The sequence below is a fragment of the Miscanthus floridulus genome, chromosome 2 (assembly GCF_019320115.1).
Source record: "Miscanthus floridulus cultivar M001 chromosome 2, ASM1932011v1, whole genome shotgun sequence".
Taxonomy (NCBI): domain Eukaryota; kingdom Viridiplantae; phylum Streptophyta; class Magnoliopsida; order Poales; family Poaceae; genus Miscanthus; species Miscanthus floridulus.
The window spans coordinates 178,954,542-178,976,857 of NC_089581.1; the positions used below are offsets into that span (position 1 = coordinate 178,954,542).

General features: G+C 49.2%; 1 long non-coding RNA gene across 2 annotated transcripts; it reads left to right on the forward strand.

Moving 5' to 3' along the window:
• The first annotated feature begins 18,647 nt into the window (after positions 1 to 18,647).
• On the forward strand, positions 18,648 to 22,316 carry LOC136540850 (uncharacterized). Of its 2 annotated transcripts, XR_010780028.1 has the most exons (5): positions 18,648 to 18,979; positions 19,077 to 19,160; positions 19,448 to 19,556; positions 20,006 to 20,135; positions 21,881 to 22,316. It is a non-coding gene; the product is annotated as an uncharacterized lncRNA (long non-coding RNA). The 2 variants fall into 2 exon arrangements; XR_010780027.1 differs by lacking the exon at positions 21,881 to 22,316 and having other exon boundaries at positions 20,006 to 21,683.

The following is a 22,316-nucleotide window of genomic DNA, read 5'->3' on the forward strand; positions in this document are numbered from 1 at the left end:
GCACACTTTGCTACTCTTGATTCACTAATGAGGCTACTCTCTTGGATTCATGAATCTCAATCACCTCACTAGGACCTTGCTCTTCTTGGCACTCACAAACATGTTTCTCAGTTGTTGGAATGAGCAAAAGTGACTCCACACATGAGTGGAGCTTCTATTTATAAGGCAGCCTGAAAAACGAACCGTTATGTGCCTCTACGGGGTGACCGGACGCTCTGGTCAGTTCAACCCTCCCACCAGTGTTTAAGTGTTGACTGAACGCTGGCAGGGTCCGATCACCACTGACCGGACATGTTTGGTCGCATTAAACCCTCACTGGATGCTTACTGTACTCGACCGAATGCAGGATCCTTAGGGTTTGGTCAGTATTGACCGGACATGTCCGGTCGTAGATTTACTCTTCTAGAACCTTACTGGAGTCGACCGGACACTAGTCCTTAGCGTCCGGTCACTTGACCACTCAGCGTCCGATCGCACCAAATGCAATCACCTTGGTCAAATGAACTGACCGGACCCTACGGCCAACGTCCGGTCGCACCGGAGCTAGCGTCCGGTCAGCATTTGACCCTCCATTCACTTCCAACTCTCAAACATATGTGAATGAAGTTTGCTCCATAGGATCATAGGGCTGTTGTGGAGCTACCTAGTGCTAGTTTTAACAAGTGTGCACCACACCTAACTCACTAGACTCATCTAGGTCTAGCTACCCGTCCATACCCCCCTTAATAGTATGACCAAAGGAAAAACAAAGTCCTAAACTACTCTAAGTGTCTCTCCAACTCCAATCAACACTCAGAACTAGTCATCCTTAACCTTGTCATCCATCCTTCAAAAACCGAAATGATTTCCATCGTAGGGGCATGACCACCTTGATTGCCCAATTGATCTCCATTACCATGACCTAACTTAATTGCCTCTACAAAACACACATTAGTCATAGTAATATTGTATTGTCATTAATCACCGAAACCCAACAAGGGACCTAGATGCTTTCAGCAGCCAACCCCAAAAAAATCATGACCATCTCCAACATGGACCCTATACACAACATCAAGGGTGTGTAGAGGCTCACCGGCTGCTTGGCCACCCTGAGCCGGTTCATCTCCTGACTAGGCGAACGAGGGATGTCTCTCTACAAACTTCTCAAGAAGACAGATGCATTCGTCTAGACAAGGAGGCATAGTAGGCTTTAGAAAGCCTCAAAGCATCGCTGATGTTGGCCCTAATCCTCATCGCTCTTGAATAGGGAGAACCTCTCCTCCTCTATATCACGACATGCAACCACATGATAAGTGCCACCCTCATCGTCGAGAGGGAGGAGCCAAGACATCCCCTAAAGGTCCAATGACCAGTGTACTTCATCGGTGAGGTACTCGCTGACACCAAGGTTTGCTACCCCTAGGTCTAGAAGCTTCTATATGCCATGTTGACGGTGACCCAAAAGCTTCTACACTACTTCACCGATCACAAGGTCATTGTCGTCACTTCATACCCGTTGGGAGACATCACCCGCAACCATGATGTCATGGGATGAATCTCCAAATGGGCACTCAAGCTCATGGGCCATGACATCAGGTATGTCCCCCCACCGCTATTAAGTCTTAGGCTCTTATAGACTTCATCATCGAATGGACGGAAGTCCAGCTCCTGACCCTGGATGTCATCCACGAGTACTGGATGATGTACTTTGATGCATCAGTCATGGCACTCGGCTTAGAGGCTAGGGTGGTTCTGATCTCCCTAGATGGGAGCAGGCTTCGCTAAGCAATATGTCTCCATTTTTCAGCCTCAAACAATGCCGCAGAGCATGAGGCCTCATCAATGGGCTACGCATTGCCATCGAGCTCGGTGCAATGTGACTATATGTCCATGGTGACTCGGAACTAGTCATCAACCAAGTCATGTAGGAATCCTCCTGCAAGAACCCTCTCATGGTGGCGTACTACCAAGAGGTGTGCAAGCTCGAGGGCAAGTTTCGAGGGATTGAGCTACATCATGTCCTGCAAAAGGACATTGATGGCACCGACTTCCTCATGAAATTGGCTACCAGGTAGGTTCTGTCTCTAGAAGGGGTCTTTATCAATGACCTCCATGAGCCATCTGCCCATGTTCTAGAGGATCCGACTTCATTGCGGCTCAACCCTCACCAAGCGCTCGGGGGCTCCAGCGCTCCAACGCACTCCAACCCCGACCAGGCACTCAGGGGCTTAGGCCTTGACATTCCTATCACAACATTGATAGGCAACACCGCCAAGATGATGCTTGACCCAGTCAACTAGAGAGTGCTGCTGCTCGCCTACATCCTCAAAGAAGTCCTCCCACTAGAAAAGACTAAAGTACGATGAGTTGCTCGATGCACCAAGACGTTCATCGCCATCGGTGATGAACTTTACAAACAAAGTCCATCAGGAGTACTCATAAAGTGCAACCTGACCGACTAGGGAAACAGCTCCTCCTTGAAGTCCATGCTAGAATCTACAAACATCACACAACCTTGAGGTCGCTAGTCGGGAAGGCTTTTTGCTAAGGTTTCTATTGGCCCACTGCACTCCGAGACGTAGAGGAGGTTGTCCATAGGTGTGAAGGATGCCAGTTCTATGCTTGGCAAACTCACTTGCCAGCGCATGAGCTACAAACCATCCCCACCACCTGCCCATTCACAGTCTGGGGCCTCAACATGGTTGGGCCCCTCAAAAAGGCCCTAGGTGGCTTCACTCACCTACTCGTGGCAGTGGATAAGTTCACTAAGTGGGTCGAGGCAAAGCCCATCACCAACATCCGCTTGGAAGAGGTGGTCAAGTTCTTCCTCGACATCATCTATTGGTTTGGTGTTCCTAACTATATCATCACCGACCATGGAACCAACTTCACCATTAAGAAGTTCCTAGACTTTTGTGATGGATACGACATCAGGATCAATTAGGCCTCTATCGGACACCCATGTACTAACAGGTCAGGTTGAATGGGCCAATGGCATGGTCCTCCAAGGACTCAAGCCCTGTATTTTTGACCAACTCAAAAAGTATACGGGCGATGGGTTGTAGAGGCCTGATAGTCCTCTAGAGACTAAGAATGACTCCAAACTGATCCACGAGGTTCACCCCTTTCTTCCTGATGTATGGAACTCAAGTCATGTTACCACCTGACCTCGATCATGGCACCCCAAGAGTCAGGGCCTTCGACCAAGATCGAGCTGCGAAGGCTCAGCAGGACATGGTTGACCTACTCGAGGAGGCTTGTATATGTCCGTTATCTGCTCCGCTCATTACCAGCATACTCTCCACAGGTACCATGAGGGAAAAATTAAGGAGAGGACCCTCGAGGTCGGTGATCTCATACTCTGGAGGACCCAGTCAACCAAGGACAAGCACAAGCTCTCTCGACCATGGGAAGGACCATACATGGTGGCCAAGGTGATCCGACCGAGCACCTACCAGTTGAAGGACGACAACAGCAACGTTCTCACCAACACATGGAATATGGAACAGTTATGTCGTTTCTTTTCCTAAGCTTGGTCTTTACCGCTCATTTCTATTTAAAACTTGCTCCTATAGCACCCTAGCCTAGGCACTCTCGGCCTAGGTCGCTCGAGGGCTCCATGGGGGTGTGATACCACTCCCTCTTTACTGTCGTTTAGTAACAATTTTTGCCCAAATAAAAGGGCATCCCGTTCCTTTGACTACCCTACGTAACTTACGCTTTAGCCTCTCAACAGATCAGACCCCACCACGACCTAAGGTTGTGAGCAGCTAAGCCTCATGGGCCACGCCTGGGTTCTTAAGGTTGCAATCCATGGTCAATGGGAAGGTGTGAAAAGCAAAGGACAAAAAGCAAAGTTACACAAGGATAAAAACAAGGGCGGGCGGGACAAGCTTCCCCTCATGATTGATTTCATCACAAAAGAACATAAACTATTCACATAGGGCCTCCCCCCATGAACTTATCTTTTTACAAAGATTGACTACTTTTATACAATTCAATTGTGGTCCTCTGATCGTATCGACAGACAGTGCGGTCGATGAAGATGAAAGCAGCTCAGCTATGGTCGGGGTGATGGTGTCGGCTCAGTTGCTGTCGGAAGGACATTTGGCTCGGTTGCGGGTAGGACGACGCTCGCCTCCCACCTAGCCTTCGCCATGGCAAGCTAGATGACTTCTTCCTGGCTTGCACCTATGGCCGCCATCGAGCAACGAGCCTCCATCACCCACCATGCGGTGACCTGCTTGGCGACCACCTATGCGTGCGGCGCCAAGCTTTCCCCCAATGCCTAGATCTCATCCGTGCTCCAACCACTGGCATATCCAATGTAGGTGGCCATGAAGTCTAAGTTAGGGTAGTGGGTCAACACCAATGTTAGAATCCCTGATGTCTTATAGAACATGTCGGAGATGAGCACTCGAACCTCATTTGAGACCTCCGCTAGCTGGACGGCGGGCATGCTGGTGCTAGGGCCTGACCCGAACACCTTAGCGACCACCACCTATGTGATGTTGTGGAGTTGGTCGAGCTCTCCCTCGAGAATGCTTCACTCCTCCAGGGACCGGGCTAGCACCTTTGTGCTTTGACCTACCGTCGCTCTAGCCACCTCCAGCTCCTACTCCAGAGAGCTGACCTTTCCACCCAGTTCTAGAAACGGATGACAGATTTAGGAGCAAGGAAAAGAAAAATTCAAGACATCAACCGAGAGTAGGATAGGTATGTATCGAGGTAGGCACTTTCAAGAATGGTAAGCCCTTCCTCTTGCTGGGTCACCCTCTCGAGTAGTCGAGCGTTCAACTCCTCTGCCCCGAGCATCTACCCCCCGGAGCGTGACCACCTCCTGCTCGGCCTCTGACCAGGCCTTCCCCTCTGCCTCTAGAGCCTCCAAGGACTTCTGGAGTGCCGCCTTGGTCCCCACCAAGTGAGCCTACACCGCATGAAGCTTCTGCTCAGCAGCAACCTCCCACTCGACCGCACGTCACTCCACTTCTCGGGCTCCCATCGCCTCTGCCGACCAATCTTGGAACTTATGGCAGGTAGATTCTAGCTTATGCCTAAGATCATTGGCCTACCACAACACCGCCACTTCCTGCTCCATTCGAGCATGCTCCTCTCGGAGAAAGCGAGACTTGTGGATCGACATCGTCTCCATGTCCTACGTGACAAGAAGCAGGCGATTTGAGATGACCATCATAGCCTGATGGATGAAATCAAAAGACAACACCATGAACATAGAAAACTTACCTTCATAACATGGGGTAGGTCAATGGTCATGGCCTAATGGACAAGCTCAACCTTCTCCAAGGCCTCCTTGAGCTTCGCCCTGGTAAGAGCGAGATCGGACCCCATCGATAGCCCTCTCTCCCCAAGCAGGTGCCAAAGCTTCACCTCACCCTCATCACAAAGAATGAAACTAGGCTTTTCCCTGCTTGTTGGGGTGAGGCCACACCAGCTCATGGGTCACCCACGACTAGCTAGAAGATTCAGCCATCGTAGCACCAACCAACGATGGGATCATCGCCGATCCTAGAACGATAGGATGGCTGGCGGCATCACCCCGGTGTCTTCCTCACCATCAGAGCGGGTGTCCACCACCAAGATGCCATGGCTTGCTGGTGGCTGCTCTACCTATGCCCTAGCCATGGCACCTCCAGCCCCCTCTAGCTCTAACCAGGCGGGTGAACTGAGTGCCCCTCTATCGGGCAAGATGGAGAGCCTAGTTTCCCTCCTCTCCCCCTAAGCGACTGGTGGAGGAGGGACCGCAAGAGTCACCTCTGACCCATCCTCCACTGTCACCACAGGGATCACTGCCATCATGGCTGCTGTCATGCTCATGACCGGTCGGGAAGATGAAACCCCCATTAAGGAAGGTCATGCCACCACCAGCCTGCTTCCCCTTCACTAGTCACAACCCACCATAGGCTGGGTCTCCACTCTTCTCGCATGGGAGGTGGGGAGATCCCCAGTGCTGTCGGCTCCTGGATGCTGCAAAAAAGACACAAGCATAGGTCAGTCACACTAAAAAACTCAACTATAAGAACAAAGGGAAGCATGAATACATACCCAGACAAAAGCAGCAGAACCTTGAACCGACAATGAGCCAACCAGATGAGGATCGCTTGGGGGTCACGACCCACACCCCCTCAGATCAACTGAGGGTTGGGGTGACCCGGTCGGTCCCTATTCGGCCTACGAACAGCCACGGTCGCTAGCTTGTGGTGAAACCACTAGAGCAACTGGCGGGGCATCGCCCCATTGGGGGTCGTGCACACATGTTGACCCCGAAGGCGCAGGAGAATGATCATGTCCCCTTGGTCGACCGGTGTGCTCCGCCACACTCAGAGGAAGGGGACACAAAGCCGATGATGCCTCCAAAGGGTGCAGCAACCTCGCCTGCTTCGCCTCACATTCACAGGTGGCATCCTCGCCTGTGGCGTGCTTCCTTGACTCAAGAGCATCACTATGCATCTCCGTACCATGCCCACCATGCATCTCTGTACCACACGATGCTCCACCAAGGTCACGGCAGCACCCTCGTCTTCCTTGTCCTCTGAGGAACCCGTGTCATCGCCCAACTCTATGGGGTCCTTCGACTCAAGCTCCTCCTCCATCTCCTCCCAGTGCTCGCTGCCGTGGAGCCACCAGTTGATCTCCTTTTCCTTCTCAAACCTCCTCCGGACCTTCATGGTTTCCTTCTTTTTCTTGGCAAGCATGGCCTCCCTCTAGGCGGCTTGCCGAGCGACACCTTCTGCTCCTCTCGGAAGATGCAGTCAGGATTCATAGCCCGTGAACCCCTGCGAAATAGGCTGCTTAAAATCGATCTAAAGATCAAAATAGAAAGAAAAAAGGTCACAGGAAAGGAGTATACCAGATCGGATAGCTTCATGGCATGGAGAGGTCCGAGCGTCCCTTTGAGGGACTCATCATCCCCCAACTGCAGCACCCAGTCAAGATAACTCTAGACTTCATCCCTTGACAACTCCTCCAGCGACGCACAGTCGGGATCCATCGGGCCACAGTATTCCCACATCGGTTGCGTTGTCTCCGCCAATGGGGTGACCCGATGACGGATGAAGGTATGGAAGACCTGCAACCCATCAAGGCCATGCCGCATGAGCCTCTGAAGTTCCATCTCGATGATCTCTAGCTTGTTCTACCGACGGAGAAGACCCCATGACCAACTTTTCCTCCTCTCCGATCTCTCCCCAGTGAATGTTGGGAATGGCGCCTCCATTGGGTTCCTGATATAGAACCACTCACCGTGCCATCCCTAGTTGGAGTCACTAAGGGAGTACGCCGAGTAAGGGACTGATGGCTTAGGGCGCTTCTACATTGCGAACCCACCGATCGGAGCGATTCTAGGCGGTTTCCCCTCAGACAGGGCCTACCCGCTAAAGATCCGTCGGAAGAGGTCCACATGCGGCTCCATCCTAAGGAAGGCCTCATAGACGGTGACGAAGCTAGTGATGTGTAGCACCCTAGTCGTGTTTAGGTGTTGCAACTCTAGGCCCCACTTGTTGAGGAGCCCACGCAGGAACCAGTGCGTGGGGTACCCGAGAACGCACTCATGGAAGGCAAGGAAGGAGATGACCTTATCGGCCTTGGGTTGCAGAACAACCCCCCCTATGTGGGAGCCCTCCAATACGCCACTTCCTTTGACGGGAGCAACCCCTTCTCGGCAAAGGTAGCCAACACCTCCTCATCCACGTTGGAAGGCCTCTAGTTTGACATCACGCCATGGATCTATGAATGGATCTATAAGTTTTTCCTCTCCCTCGCTCTCCTCTCCTCTCCTCTCTTCTAGAAACCCCCACGGCGCACGAAGGTGCTTAGCAAAAAGAAGAAAGATGAAGCGGTGGTGATGAAGGAAAGGCAAAGAGATGGGAGAAAAATCCTCTCCTCCCCCTATTTAATGCAAAAGGACATGCAACAAGACGTGGATTGGCTGACGGGACGTCCCTACCCGACAGAATGTTGCCTGGCTGGCGAGATGTGGCCTGGGTGGGGCCCACCACTACCGTAACCCGGGCATAGGAAATGAGGCGTAGCCGCATGCAAATGACCCTCTGCCTTCCTAGGAAAGGTTTGGAGGGGCCCACCAACAGAATCTCCATTGAAGAGAAGCCTGTCGGTCACCCAAGTCGATCGAACAACTCAGGCGGCTGGCGAGAAATGGGTAAGGAGTGGTGGGATGCCCCATGCGGGTTATCCCGACTCTATAACGAACAACGGACGCAAATTCCACTTGGACATATTCGATAGGAGCACCCCGAACCCATCACTCCAGCCATCGAGGTAACTTTACCAACCTCCGTTTTAATTTTCCAGTGCATGAGAATTCATTCATCCATTTTCATGCATGCATTCATACATCCAGTCATATATTCATCCATACATTTATCCCATACATCCAAGTATTGCATATGCAAATGTTGCATCACAACGCTTCGTGTCACATCATAAAGCGATAGTCATCTCATTCAATATGAGCAGCGACCGACCAGGGTTCGAAGGCCGGCCCACAAAGGGGTTGAGGCTGCGTCGCGTCAACATAGAGCCAGGGGAGAAAATGCAGGTGAGCCCCAGTGGCCCTCGCCCGATCCGTTTAGAACTGGACAGGGTTATCTCGACCTTCTTGTTTGATCCTAACCTCAAGCCATGCCCATAGAATCTCCATCAAGTGGAGGCCAGCGGGCCATGTGAGTCAGTCTGTAGAATGGCTCAGGCATCTGTTAGGAGGTGGGTTAAGGAGCAGTGGAATGCCACATGAGGGCTATGATGACTCTGTTACGAATGACGGACCAGGATTCTACTCGAACATACCCGTTAGTGATCTCACCGAGCATGTCACTTGAGCTATCGAGGCAAACGACGTTAGCTCAACCCCTTCGGTTGCAGAAACCATGGACGAGGTGGTACATGAAACTCGACCGACCCCTACCGACCTCAACGGGGCTTGGGGGCTCAGGCCACCTAACCCCAACTCAGGAATCCAACCGACCGCGCTGGTCATGGGCGGGACGTACATGGGCAAACACCCCAACCGGTAGGAACATAGGAATCTACGGCCCTAGGAAAGACTACTAAGGTGCTCAGCCTCTAACCGACTCACCAGTCGGTCGTAGGCTCGGGGGCTACACCCACCGAGTGCGCTCACGTGCACCCGACAGAAGACAGACTATCGATGAGTTCCCCCCATTGGGGGCAACACACCTATGTCTACTCGGCGTGCCTCCACGGCCTTCGCCAGTCCCATCATCAAGGGCTAGGTGCCAATATCCCCCTAGCATGCCTTCGCGGCCATCACTAGTCCTCCCCATGGAGGTTGGGTGCCTAAATCCTACTTGGTTACCCTACGCGGTACAACAAACCAAGGGAGAAAACACCAAAGTTCCAATAAACAGTCCGCCTCCATGGCACAATGGGCATCAAAATTACAAAGCAAATACAAACTTTCATTAAGCTAAAAACACAAGCCCTAGGCTTTTACAATAACATGCAAAGCGTGTGTGAATAGCCTCAAGACCGCTTCGCACTTTGGAGCATGAAGCAGAACAAGGGAGCTAGGATCCTTGTTCTCCCGCTACAATGCTCTCCTTCCTCTCTCCGTCCTCTGATCCAGAATCCTAGATAGGGGCCCGTACGAGAGGTTCGATGCTCTCTCCTTACGAGAGATCTTCTAGCATTGTACTCCCATGCACCCTCAAAAGTGGCAACTCAACAACCCCTTCATGGCTTCATAGAAGCCCCAAAGGGGCTTGAGGGCTCCTATCGGGTTCATAAACCTAGGGTCCCTAATGGACCCACTTTCCTGCAATACTTGGCCCAGCAGGCGGCGCAGCGACAATGCATGTCTAGGCCGACCCAGATACACAATGATAGGCCGAGACCATGATTCGGTCCCTGACTGGCACCTCCAGTTAGGATACCTGGTCGTAGCCCCGATAGGAAGGCCTGGCCATGGTGGGACCGTAGTTTGACTCCAACCCCATTCCTCCGACTGAGGATATGCTGGACCTTTGCTCGCCACTCTTTCCCAACTGACACGGTCAGGGCCAACTGGGAATGACCGACCAAGATGCTTGCTCAGTGTAGACCTAGGGAGCAGGCGGAGTAGATAAGGCAAGACGCTTAAGTCAACCGCAATACCGAGGACCGTACCCTGCCATGTCATGCGCACTTGTAGGATGGTGCTGTCAGGCCATGTCAGACAAACACTATACAGCCTACTAGACGCGTCAGAGCACAAACAATATTGTGGGCGCCGACATTTACCGTCCCAGGCGAACACTGTGCACCCTGTCAGGTACAATAGGTCATGAACAATAAGGTGAGTGATGACGACGCAAACAGTATGGTGGGGGATGACATGTCGTACCCGATGGCATGGGCGACAAGACTAGGTAGCACCCGTACACACTCTCTCCCTTTCCATCTTTGACTTGTAAGGCCATCTATTTTATCTATAAAAGGGAATGCGCTCTCTCCTAAAAGATGATAGTCTACACGCTCTCAACAGTGGATAAGCTTGGACACACAGAGCATATGCTCCAATACTTAGCACACGTTTGAGTATCCGTCACTCTTTTCCATTCGGATCAGAGTCTGACAGGGCCTCTAACACCCCCTTTTCATTCCTACTCGTTTATAACCCCACAACAAACTTTGAGCACCTGGGCTCAAGAATAAAGTCACCGACCGACTAAAACTGGATGTAGGGCATGTTGCCTGAACCAGTATAAATCCTGTGTCATCGTGTGCTAGGCCACATCCGATCACAGCATACGACAAAACTACAAATATTTACTTGTCGGACATATTTCGCACCGACATATTGCAAGAAACTTAATAGTGTAATCAAAATTTAATTTACATGTTTAGTTTGGTAGTTATGACTTTTTTGGTTCATTCAAAGTCACTACTGAGAGACATGGGGAGGTGGGACCTTCTCTAGGCAATAATTGCCGGCACCAGGATCTGCCCACGCGCTCGCACACTTCCTGCACTTTTTACTTTCGCATGCAGCTGGCCGGCGCGGGGTCCGGTCCTAGCGTTTGGACCCTAGCAGCCCCCTAGACGGCAGTTCTCCTCCCAGTCATTGCACTTGCGCCCTCGCTGCCGCCTGCTCTTTCTTGTAGCCTGCATCGAGAAGGGGCCGGAGATCCAGGGAGCACGACGGGCCAATGGCCTGAGAAACTCCGCGAGCTGTTGGATGGGCGTAGAAGCGGGTAGAGACCCTAACGGACCCTAATGTTCGACGTCTTTTGATCCACTAACCCTAGGCTGGGTCGAAAGAGGGGCCATCATTTATATGGGTCGGTTCGCTGAACCATCGGGGTGGTCGTGATTCCCTAGTTTATGTGCAGGCAGCGCCTGCTGATGCAAGTAGGCCGCTCTGCAGACGGCCCGCATGTCACCACTCTGACCGCTACGTGTATTTGTGGGCTTGGCGGGTGCACGGTACTGCTAGTGCCGCTGACCGTGTCATCCCATAGGCCTTGCAGGAAAGAGCTAGCAGGCATGTAGGAGCCCGCACTGACGCATACAATTAGGGGCTGATTGGTTGCACGCAGGAGGCCATCCTGAGTCCCATCCCAGCACCGTTCAGTGCACTTGGCTGTGTTTGGATGCCTGTCTCGTATCATTTTTCTGCTCCATCTCTTTCATCTTCACCCCTCCATACCGCATGGATCCGTCTTCTCGATTCCCACTTCCCTCGTGATGCAGGACGGCGCGATGCACCCATGATACAGAGACCCATGTGTCATACACTCAAAACTCCTATCCATGTATGCAACCAAACAAGATCTCATCTCATATTGGACCATCAACAAAGACAACCAAACATGACTGGGTGCGCGATTTGAGCATACATCCTAGATCGGCTCTCCATCCCGGCTCTCCATCACCAAAGCAAACAATCGCCCCTAGCACCGCACGAGCCTTGTATATGTCCATCAGCAAGGAGCCACGCGCGGGAGCTGCCCCGACGTGGACACCACTGCGTCACCTAGGCAGGAGCAGGACTGCAGCTACGTCATCCCACTACCACCGACGAGAGTGAGGGAATGCGCTACATCCACGAGCTGCTCCCCCCTGTTGCCGCGCGAAGAGACTGCCGATGACCACGCTATGTGCCAACTTGGACGAGGATGGTCGTGGTCGGTGTGACCTGCACGTCCTGGTCGTTGATGTCGAGATGCTCGGCAAGGAGGAAGAGGAACTTGGATGAGTCTAGGTTTGTGCGGGAGCCGATGAGGCAATTGACCGAGAACCCAACAGCTTCCAAGCGACGTAGGTCATGATGTCCACATGGTTCGACCCAGGCCCGGCCCTAGGGCAGGGCGGCCGCTCTAGGCCTTCGATGCTAAAGGGCCCTAGCAACCATGAGTTGGACGTAGTAGAGCTTTGAGCAGCAGCTAGCCAGCCAGTAGAACGCTGATGCTTTGCTAAAAAAAATGTAGAATGCGCGCTGGTGCAGTCTTGGAATCTTGCACGCCCGCACATCCTCATCTCCAGATTTCTGAATCCAATGGCCATTCTGAATCGCTAATTCCTCCTGTTATGCTAAATGGATGATCAACTTTGCATAAATAATGAATGTTAAAGTTTAAGTGTTTATTATTAGATCGGTGATAATTTTGCATAAATAAATATTAAAAGGAATTTTAAGGTGATTTAATATGTACTCCCTCGGTTGCAACGTAAACTGTACTTCCTCCGTCCTAAATTAAAAAAATTCGACCCGTGAGGATAAGACAACCCCAGGCATTGTGCTTTAGAAAAGACTTTCTCACGCAGGTTTAGAAAATCCCCGAACCTCTGCCCCACCCATACACAGCGGCACCGTAGCTCCCGTGAGATTGGGCTGGCCTTAGACCTGTGTTTTGACGTGGGGCAGACGAGAGGATTTTTTTTCAACACGCAAATAAATTACGCCTCCTTCGGCCAATAAATTCGCCCCCGAGAGGGTTCGAACTCTGGCCGCCTGGGTGCAAAGCGCACAGCCAGACCAACTGGTCTAGCTTTCGCTTGCCTCCGTCTCAAATTATAAGATGTTTTCTAAACATACCATATATCTAGTGCGTAGCAAAGGCTATGAATTTAGAAAATATTTTTTTTTATAATTTGAAATAGAAGCAGTAAATTATTTTATTTTTGTCCTAAATTAAACATGTCTATTTATATGCAACATCAAACATGATTTCGAATGATACTGAGTACAAATAAATTATTTCATAAAATATTGCTTATATATTTTAAGTGTTTATTTGTAACATTTAATATATAATCATATAGTATTATTTATTATTAAGATGGCTGCATCAGGGGGTCCTGATTGGGTGTGCCGCTCCGGGCCCTATAAAACACAGGACCACTTCTGCCGTTGGAGACGATGGTCCTGATTGGGTGTGCCGCTCCGGGCCCTATAAAACACAGGACCACTTCTGCCGTTGGAGACGATGAGCAGGATGGCGTCCGGCGAGTGCTCCGCCAGCGCGGCCACGATCTTTCATCTCATCAGAACATAAGTAGCGACGTCCGACGTGGGTGCTTGTGGGCCTTGCGGGTATAAGCTGGATTTTGCGGCCACCATTGGTAACCCAACGGGCTTAGCAGGTCAACCTGCCCCAAACCGCAGTAACTAAGCAGGCTGCCTGCATTGTCCAATACGTCTTTCTTGCGGGGCGGGCAAAGCGGGCCTGCGGGCAAGCCCGCGCCGCTTGCATCCTGAGGCAGCGGGCCTACTGACTTACATGACTCCATTATTCTTTAATCCATCTAAGGCGGTGTTTGGATCCGGTGACTAAAATTTAGGAAGTGTTATATGAGAGTGTCGTATGAAGTGTTCGGATACTAATAAAAAAATAAATTACAGAATCCGTTAGTACTCCACGAGACGAATTTATTAAACCTAATTAATATGTCATTAGCATATATTTATTGTAGCACCATATTGTCAAATCATAAACTAATTAGCCTTAAAAGATTCGTCTCGCAAATTAGTCATAAACTATGCAATTAGTTTCGTAATTAGTCTATATTTAATACTTAATACATGTGTCCAAACATCCAATGGAACAACGACTAAAGTTTAGGAGTAGCAACTAAACATCCCCTAAGTCTTTGTTTATAGGTGAATAATTTACTTTTTTTTTGGCGAGGAAGGTAGATAATTTACTTCGGGACGAAATAAGTACACAATTATCTAGGAGTATTTATTTTTCCTCATGTCTGATGACGGAAGATATTTTTTTGCTTTGTATTTTCAGGCTCACTCTCCTGGTTGATGATCGAATGACGTGTCTGCTGGGCAGGCAGTTCCAAACTCCAAGCGGGAGGCGGGAGGGCAGGAGAGGCGCGCCTTTGGTTAGGAATCAAGGTGGGGTAGGATGATCCTGTCTCTGATTTATGGGACGGGATGGCTCCATTTTTTGTTTGGTTGACGAGGGATGGGATCGACCCATTTTGTGTTTGGTTAAGAGACATAAAAAGTGGGATGAGCTACTGACGAATGGGACCCATTTGTAAGTTTTCTTTTTCTTTTTTTAATCTTTTTCCTTCTCTTCTCCTTATCTCTTCCTCTCTCTCTCTCTCTCCTTATCTCTTTCTCCCGATGCCTCGCTCACTCTTCCTCTTCCTCCCCCTGCTCCGCCGGGCCTACACGCGCCGCCGCCTCTTCCTCGCCCGCGCGGCATGGCTGGCGGCAGAGATGAACCGCGCGGCATGGCCGGCGCCGGAGCTCACCCACATGCGCCACCTCTCGCTGCCTGCACTCGCCTTCCCCGTCGCGGCTCATCCTAGGGGCGCTGCTTGCCCACCGGAGTTGGGCGCGCCTGCTCACCCGCCCGGCCGCGTGCCGGAGCCGGAGCCCGCCTCGCTCCTCGTTCCTTCCCCAGGAAGGCCGCCCCGCATCTCCTCCTTAGCGAGCCCGCCCCGCTCCTCGTTCCCCAGTGAGCCCGGCCGCCATAGCAGCTATCGCGCCCGCAGCCGACGGCGAGGATGAGCGGGGCCACGCTGTGCATGGCGTTGACGGAGCTCGTCTCCCTCGCCTGCCCGCTGGATCTGACCTCCTTCGCCCGACAGCTGGAGCTCGCTTCCCCGACTGCCGGATCTCGCCTCCCCCGCCCGCCGGTGCTCACTCAGGAGCAATCCACGCCACCGTCGCCGCCCCACCTGACCTGGTCCTCGCGCGCCCCTCTCTTTCCCAAATGTGCGCGTCCCACTTCGTCCCTCCTCGTCCCCTCAATTTTTGGTTACGGGGGCATCCCGCATATCGGCCGAATATTCCCTTCGTACGTGACTCCTAACCAAACAGCCTGAAAACAATGACCATCCCACCCCATCCCCACCATATCCCACCAACCAAACACTACCTAAGAGTCTGAGACTGCGATCATGAACCGCGCCAAGCCCCAAGAGTAGAGTTTCCATTCGTGGACTGACAAGACGTCAAGATGAACAGCTGATCCAACCGGGCAGCGGCACATCCTGGACGAAGCACAGCTGCACGGCCACTGCCACTGCCACAGCCTGCACGAAAAAGCCTCCGGCACCTGCAGCCTAGCTAGCTCGGAAACAGACGCAACTGATAAGGTATCCTTCTGTCGCTAGAGAATCGCTTTTTAGACTCAAAATTTATCTACAAAAGAATCGATTTCTGAAGATAAATGGTCCACCAATCCACAATAGTCTCTCTTGTAGTTTAGGTCGCATTTAACACAATCTCTCTCTCCTGCGCTGTAATTAGATACTCCAAACGACACTATTTAATTATTATTCTCACTAACTGGGGAACTATTAAGGTTCAATAGTTTAATGAGAAGCAGCATGATCTTTTATCTTTTGCTAATCTGTCTTAAAGCTAGCACGTAGTAGGACGGATTCACGTTACTCTGGCCATGCATGCACGCGGAATCCCCGTGTCATGTTCTGACAGCGTCACTCCCAAATCTCTAGTTTAAGAAAGAATTCTATTGACTATAAAAGGAGAAAAGTTAAATAGTTAGTGACTTCCAAATAGTTAATTTAGCACGACTTATCAGAAACATCTCTCGTCGCTCACGTAACTCTCGCTAATTCTGCTGCTTAGCCTGGACTAGCCAACCAGTCCCCAGTTAACCAGGCTCAATCTATAACCAGACCAACAAGAGAATCTAGGACCTAATTGGTTGATACCCAAATTTTAGTCGCCAGACTAAGTTTTTGGCTTCCATATATAGCTTGTTAAATCCGTAGTAAATATTTTTATCTAACTTTTTGCAACTTTTGGTTGACAAATCTTTAACTTGACAAATTTTGGAACCCAATCAAAGAGTCCTCTAATTTGGTTGCACTGATACATGCATGCTGTCGTCCCACGTGCCTGCTCTCTTAACTCTGTATCGCTCAGACCCGCTCTTGCATGAAGCTAATCAGGCCACAGGTAAACTAGTTTTATTTTCATATCTCCGGAGACAGACTGCAAGGTGCCTTTTCTCCTACAACTAAAAAAAACAAAAGTAAGACTATTTTTTCGTGCGATTTTTTTTGGGGGCGTCTTTGCTCCGCCTCCCCTGCGATACCCGCCTCCCGTCCGCACGCAAGTCGCTAAAACGCCGCAATCACCACCCACCACCCATCGTGCGTGTGACCCGCTGGAGCTCCCCATCCCCGCACCACTGTCGCGATATCTCCTCCCCACCGATCCCATCGCGCCGCGATCGCCCGCCGGCCTCGCTCCTCCGCTGTCGCCATCGCCCAGCAGCCTCGCCGCGGCCTCCTCGCCAAGCCACCGGCGACCCAATCAGCCAGGGCATTGACGGTTCCAGACGTCGTCCCCCCTGTCGCCTCCCCTCCCACGCCGAGGATGGATCCAGATGAGGCAGCCCAGCCTGTGAGCCGACCGTCGACCATCGCCCTCGGCTGATCCGGCGACGAGGCGGACCGGATAGGGTGGAGGCGCTCGCCCTCGATGGATCCGGCGAGGAGGCATCCTAACCCAGGTGAGAGCGCACGACACGGCGGCCACCCCTCATTCTCCTCCACGCCCTTCCTCCTTGCGCCGCAAGGGCGGGGCGACGGCGGCCCTCCTCGGGTGCTGCGCCGGTGCAATGGTTCATCGTCCCCGGCCACGACGAGCCCCTACGGTGGCGGTCCCCTGGCATGACGCCGCCGGGCAGTCCCTACCGGTGCTCCCCAACGTGGCTCCCCCCTAACGCGGCATCGGCTCGCTAGGCGCCGCGTCTTCTTCTATACTCCATGAAACCCTAGGTGCATGTCTCTTCCTCTCTCTCTCTCTCTCTCTCTCTCTCTCTCTCTCTCTCTCTCTCTCTCTCCCCCCCCCCCCCTCCCTCCCTCCCTCCCCCTCCCTCTCCCTGTAGTGATTTTGGCTGATAGTTTCACTGATTTACTGTCCAAATCCATCAATTGCATGCTATTCTAATCGTCTGCAATTTAGACCCTATTCTAAGTTATAGGCAATACTGAATTTTTGTTAGTAAATACTAACCATGTACCAATTGGCACTGACTGCGTGTTTGCTTCATTGATTTGTGATATTGAGATGCCTGATGTAGGACGATAGTTGAGGTGTTAATGGATCCAGAGATCAGGCTCTACACGAAATCATATTTACAAGGAATTGCAATATGCTAATCGGCTTGCTCAAACGAGTTACATATTACACGTCATGTGTTGCTGCTTGCTTACTTACTATGAAAAGTAAAACAGGAAGTGTTCGTAGCATTCTTAATTTCTTGCTCCACAAACCTGGTGTTACTACTTCACTCTTTATTTATTGTGCCTTCAATTGAGTGCTTATGGTAGTGATTCTAAAATTTACAACCAACTTTCAGCTTGTACGTCTCTGAAACATTGTTTTATTAATTGCCAATTGTTGACATAGCTGCAAACACTGACATTTTTAACATCCATAGTAGTTCAAATGATTTCTCTAGAAGCCTAGAGAGAAAATAAACATTATTTTGCGGTTGTTTATCATCTCTTAACGCTCCCTTTGTAATCACAGATTTCAGCAGCTCAGTTTAGCTGCCTCTCTCGGTTTTCAACTAGAGCCAAAAACCTGATTAGCAAAATTCTTAATCCCAATCCTACAGCTGTAGGTCTTTTAATCTATTTCCTTAATACTTTCTTTGTCCGGTCACTTCACCTAACAAACAAGTATACATGAAAGATAAGCTGTAGATTTGTTGAGATAATCTGTGGCGTAAGAGGAACCCTCAATTCTTGATAGTATTTTAAAAAAAATCAAACATAGATAATGGCTGTATGAATCTTACATCTTGTACTGTTACTTTTCTGCCATTTCAGATCGTGTGGTGTTCTTAATTATTTTTCAACCTATAAATTAAACATGCGTTCTCTGAGGACAAAACCTATATTATGTTTAATCTATATATATTTGCGACCAATCAAAATTACGCTTAGTCTACCCAGAAAATTATCCCCTACAGAGATGACGTTTCTTCGTCCACACCAGATTGTACACCTAGAAAAACCCTCATACAACAAACCATCGATCCATCAATCTAGATCTAATCTCAGAAGGCTTCACCATCATCCTGTAGCCACGGGGAATTCCAGGCTTCAATGCAACTCCGTCCAGGCTTCAAACGTGATTCCGTCCCTGTGAGCCACGAACGTCAACTCCCATGGGCAGCCAGGGTTCGATTCCCAACCCCCACACCCAATTTTCTTCTCTTGCAAAAAAAAGCCAGGCCACATCCGTCAATGTGCCATCGGCGCCGGCACCCACAGCCTTATCGGCCGCTGTCGTGGGTGCGCACGGGCTCCTGCGTCCGCCAGCCCTGCCATGGCCCTAGCCGCGCTTCAACCGCCCCCATTGGCCGCACGGTGCTAACACCGGCCGCATCTCCGCTTGTGGGGGACGACGCGGCGAGGTCGCAATGGCGGCGTGGCCATGGAGGACGAGGAGCGATGGGGATCCAATCGATGGCGAGGACGTAGACGTGGACGCCATCGGCGATGAAGCAGCAAGGTCCTACTCTGCACCCGTTTTTCCCAGCCCCCACGGCCATTCCCTCATTGCCCAAACCCTAGCATCATTGCTGACCTGTTCTCTTGCACGGCTCTAGGAGTTCGACAAAATGAAGTAATGGCTCTAGGAGATTGAGGAATCTGCCACTGCACTCTGGGAGATGCAAACCATGGTTGCCAAGGTTTGTAATCCTTCCCATATGCGCTACTTTTCCATTCCAATAGGTAAGATCCACATATGAAGTATGGTTCGTTGGGCAAAAAAATAGCTTTGTAAAAGAAATGCTTATATGTGGTGATTTGTTTCGTTGATGTGTGGACATGGCAGTAATGCACATTTATGGTACCATTGTTGGCAGATTGAATCCTCAAGAGTTTTATCAGCTAAACAATTTTGTGGTTCTCATGAATAAAAAATATTTGTTGTTGCTAGATCTCTAAAATAAATTTTTTGATCCATAATTTTCAGTTGCATGGATATGATAAAAGATGAAAACAGGAGGAGACTCGAGGGTGCTGCTGCTCTTTACCTGCGGCCACACTGTTGTTGCTGCTCTCTACTTGCTGACACAACCAAGGTGGGTTCTGGAAATGCGGAATGGTGTTTCCATGTTTTCATTTCATCATCTTTAAAGTATATTTTCTCATGTAAAATTGTCACTTTTAGTTGCTGCTTTTAATTTATTGTTTCATTAGAATTTATGTAAAAATGAAATATTGTTTCGATGGTCAGCATGAAACTTTAAGTTGGTTGTGCCAAGGGACAACGAAATCTATTGGCTAGAGGGGTACCTAGTGGCTGACATCTTTTTAATCTTTCAAAAAACTGTAGATCAATTTTCTCAACAAGAGTTTTAGATGTTAAAAATATTTGGTTGTATTATATTAGTTGAGTTTTAGATGTTAAAAAACATTGGTTGTATTATATTTGGTTTCATCCATTAATCCTTTAGTGGAATAAAAAATTTATGATAAGTCAGGTAAGAAATTTTTGTTTCTCATGTCTGTGGCTTTGTGAATTGCATAGATTGATAAATGGAAGTCAAAGTCTCATGCAGCAGTGGTGACAAAGAGGCCACCAGCAAAAAGTCACATCTGAGACCACATGCCTGGCCCAAGAGATCTATGATATCAATGACATATTGCTTGCCTTGCCGGTAAATGCAAAAGTTCCTCCCCCTCATAGAAGTTAATTATCAATTAATCTGTAATCCTCAGCAAGCACATGAATTTGTGATCCAAAATTGCTATGAAAACTTAAATAGTTGCATCGATTTTTCTGGATGAATTTGTCATAGTTTTGACCATAGTTCCTCTTCTATCTAGCTAGCAAGCGTGATGAATTTGTTGCTAATCCGAGCACTTCAGCATTTGTATATCAAAATAAACAAAATATATATATGGAAGTATAGTTGTGAGGTAGGAGTAACTTCAGTGATGACAAAGATGTAGCAGGTGCAAGGTTAGCTTGTTCCCGGAAGATGACAAAGATGTTAGTTGCCATTGGACCTCACCGGTGGCCCGCAACATGATCCTAATGCTTCTTGCACAGATCATGCCAGACAAGTGCTATCTTTTGAAAGAGTCGTACAATAGCTTAAATGTTAAAAAAAGACAGTGCATTTTAGAGTATTCCGTCAGAGACTAATTCAATCCTACTTCGAGAATGTTAGTCTCATGCACCAGTGGCATTAGGGTTAGTAATTCAGACTTATATGCAAGTGATTTTGCATTGATTTTTGGATAGTCTTGCTATTTGTAGGAGTACATGACATTTTTGGCATACAGATCATGTGCTTATTATTTGGATAGAAGTATGAATGTCTACTTGATGAAATTGATGGGAAATTATAAGAGCATCAAGGGAGCTTGAACTGTATCTTAGAATTACTTGAGTGATGTGAAGTTCCTCTAAATTCATTAGGTGTGCTTATTTATTTCATAACTATCTATATTGATTTATTAGAGCTCAGATCTCATGCCATGACTCTTGCCAACAGAAGAATAATGGTAATTGGCTGTTGTCAAAGTTTTCAGAAAGTTCATATTTTTTTCTTGGTCATCGTGTTCTTTAGCTTCCACTACTTTAGCTCAAGAAAAATGATCCACCTTCTAACCACTTCTGGATGAATGCAAGGTCTGGTTTAGTCTGTTTGGATGTCATCAACCAGACATGGAGACAAATGCTTGGTAAGATTGATCTTTGCATTTCATTATTTGTATGTATAGGCAATGGATTCTCTCCCTGCCTTATATGTACAATTAGAGATTCATGTTTTGTACCATGTTAAAGTAGGCTTAGGTTTGAACCTATGTGATACTTTGCAGATCTTGTCAATGTGTTTGAGGTCTTCTTTCCAAAACTTCTGTTATATCCTAATGCTTTTGATCCATTAAATGCATATGCGGTTTCGTTGATGATGTGTAATCACCCTTCTTTGTGTGCATCAAACTTAAAAAAAACATTAGCTCCCGTTTGCAATCTGGGTTAAAGCGTATGGCATGGTTACATGTACATTTCTCAAGTAGATGGCCACGCCTTCCTCATCAGCTATTTTAGCAAATCATATGCTTTGATCCCTGTAATTTTGTTGTTGGATCATGTACTTTGAACCCTGTAATTTTGTTGCTGAACCATGTGCTTCAATCCCTGAACTTGTTCAACCATTCTTTGATCAGCATGTCACTCTGAAAAAAAGGAAGCCAACATGTGATTCATGTGTGGGGACAGTGAAACAGAGGATAGTTAGCATGCGAGATATAGGTTAATTAATTGTTTACTGGATGGGGTGGGCTAGGAAAATAAACACATTTCATTTGAGGTTGGATGGAAATGAGGTGGATTCTATATTGTTCGTTTTATTTTTTTACAAATTGAATCGTGTTTTGTATTTTGTCGTAGCGTTAGCACGACCATCGTGGGGGTGCTGCGGAGTCGCTGGTGATGTGCAGCACCGGCGCCGTGGGTGTTGATGACGATGATCACGAGAAGGAGGACAACGACGAGGAGCGGATCAAGATTGGGCAGCCCACGGACGTGCCACACGTCTCGCACATCACCTACGTGTTTTTGTTAGTGTTTTATCGACGTACCATCTGTAGTTGAAGATGAAGGAAAGGGAGTCACCATCAATGCGGTTTGGGCTCTGTGAACTATTCAACCTGACCAAAGAGGTGTCGAAACTGCTGATCATCAGGTGTCCAACGAGAAGGTCCTACCTTGGATGAGGGACAGTACGTTTAGGGAGTACATGTTTCTCATCAACCATATAAATAAAACTCACGCTGATCCACAGGCTGGTTCATCATGTATGTAGCCCACAGGTGACAGTCCACAG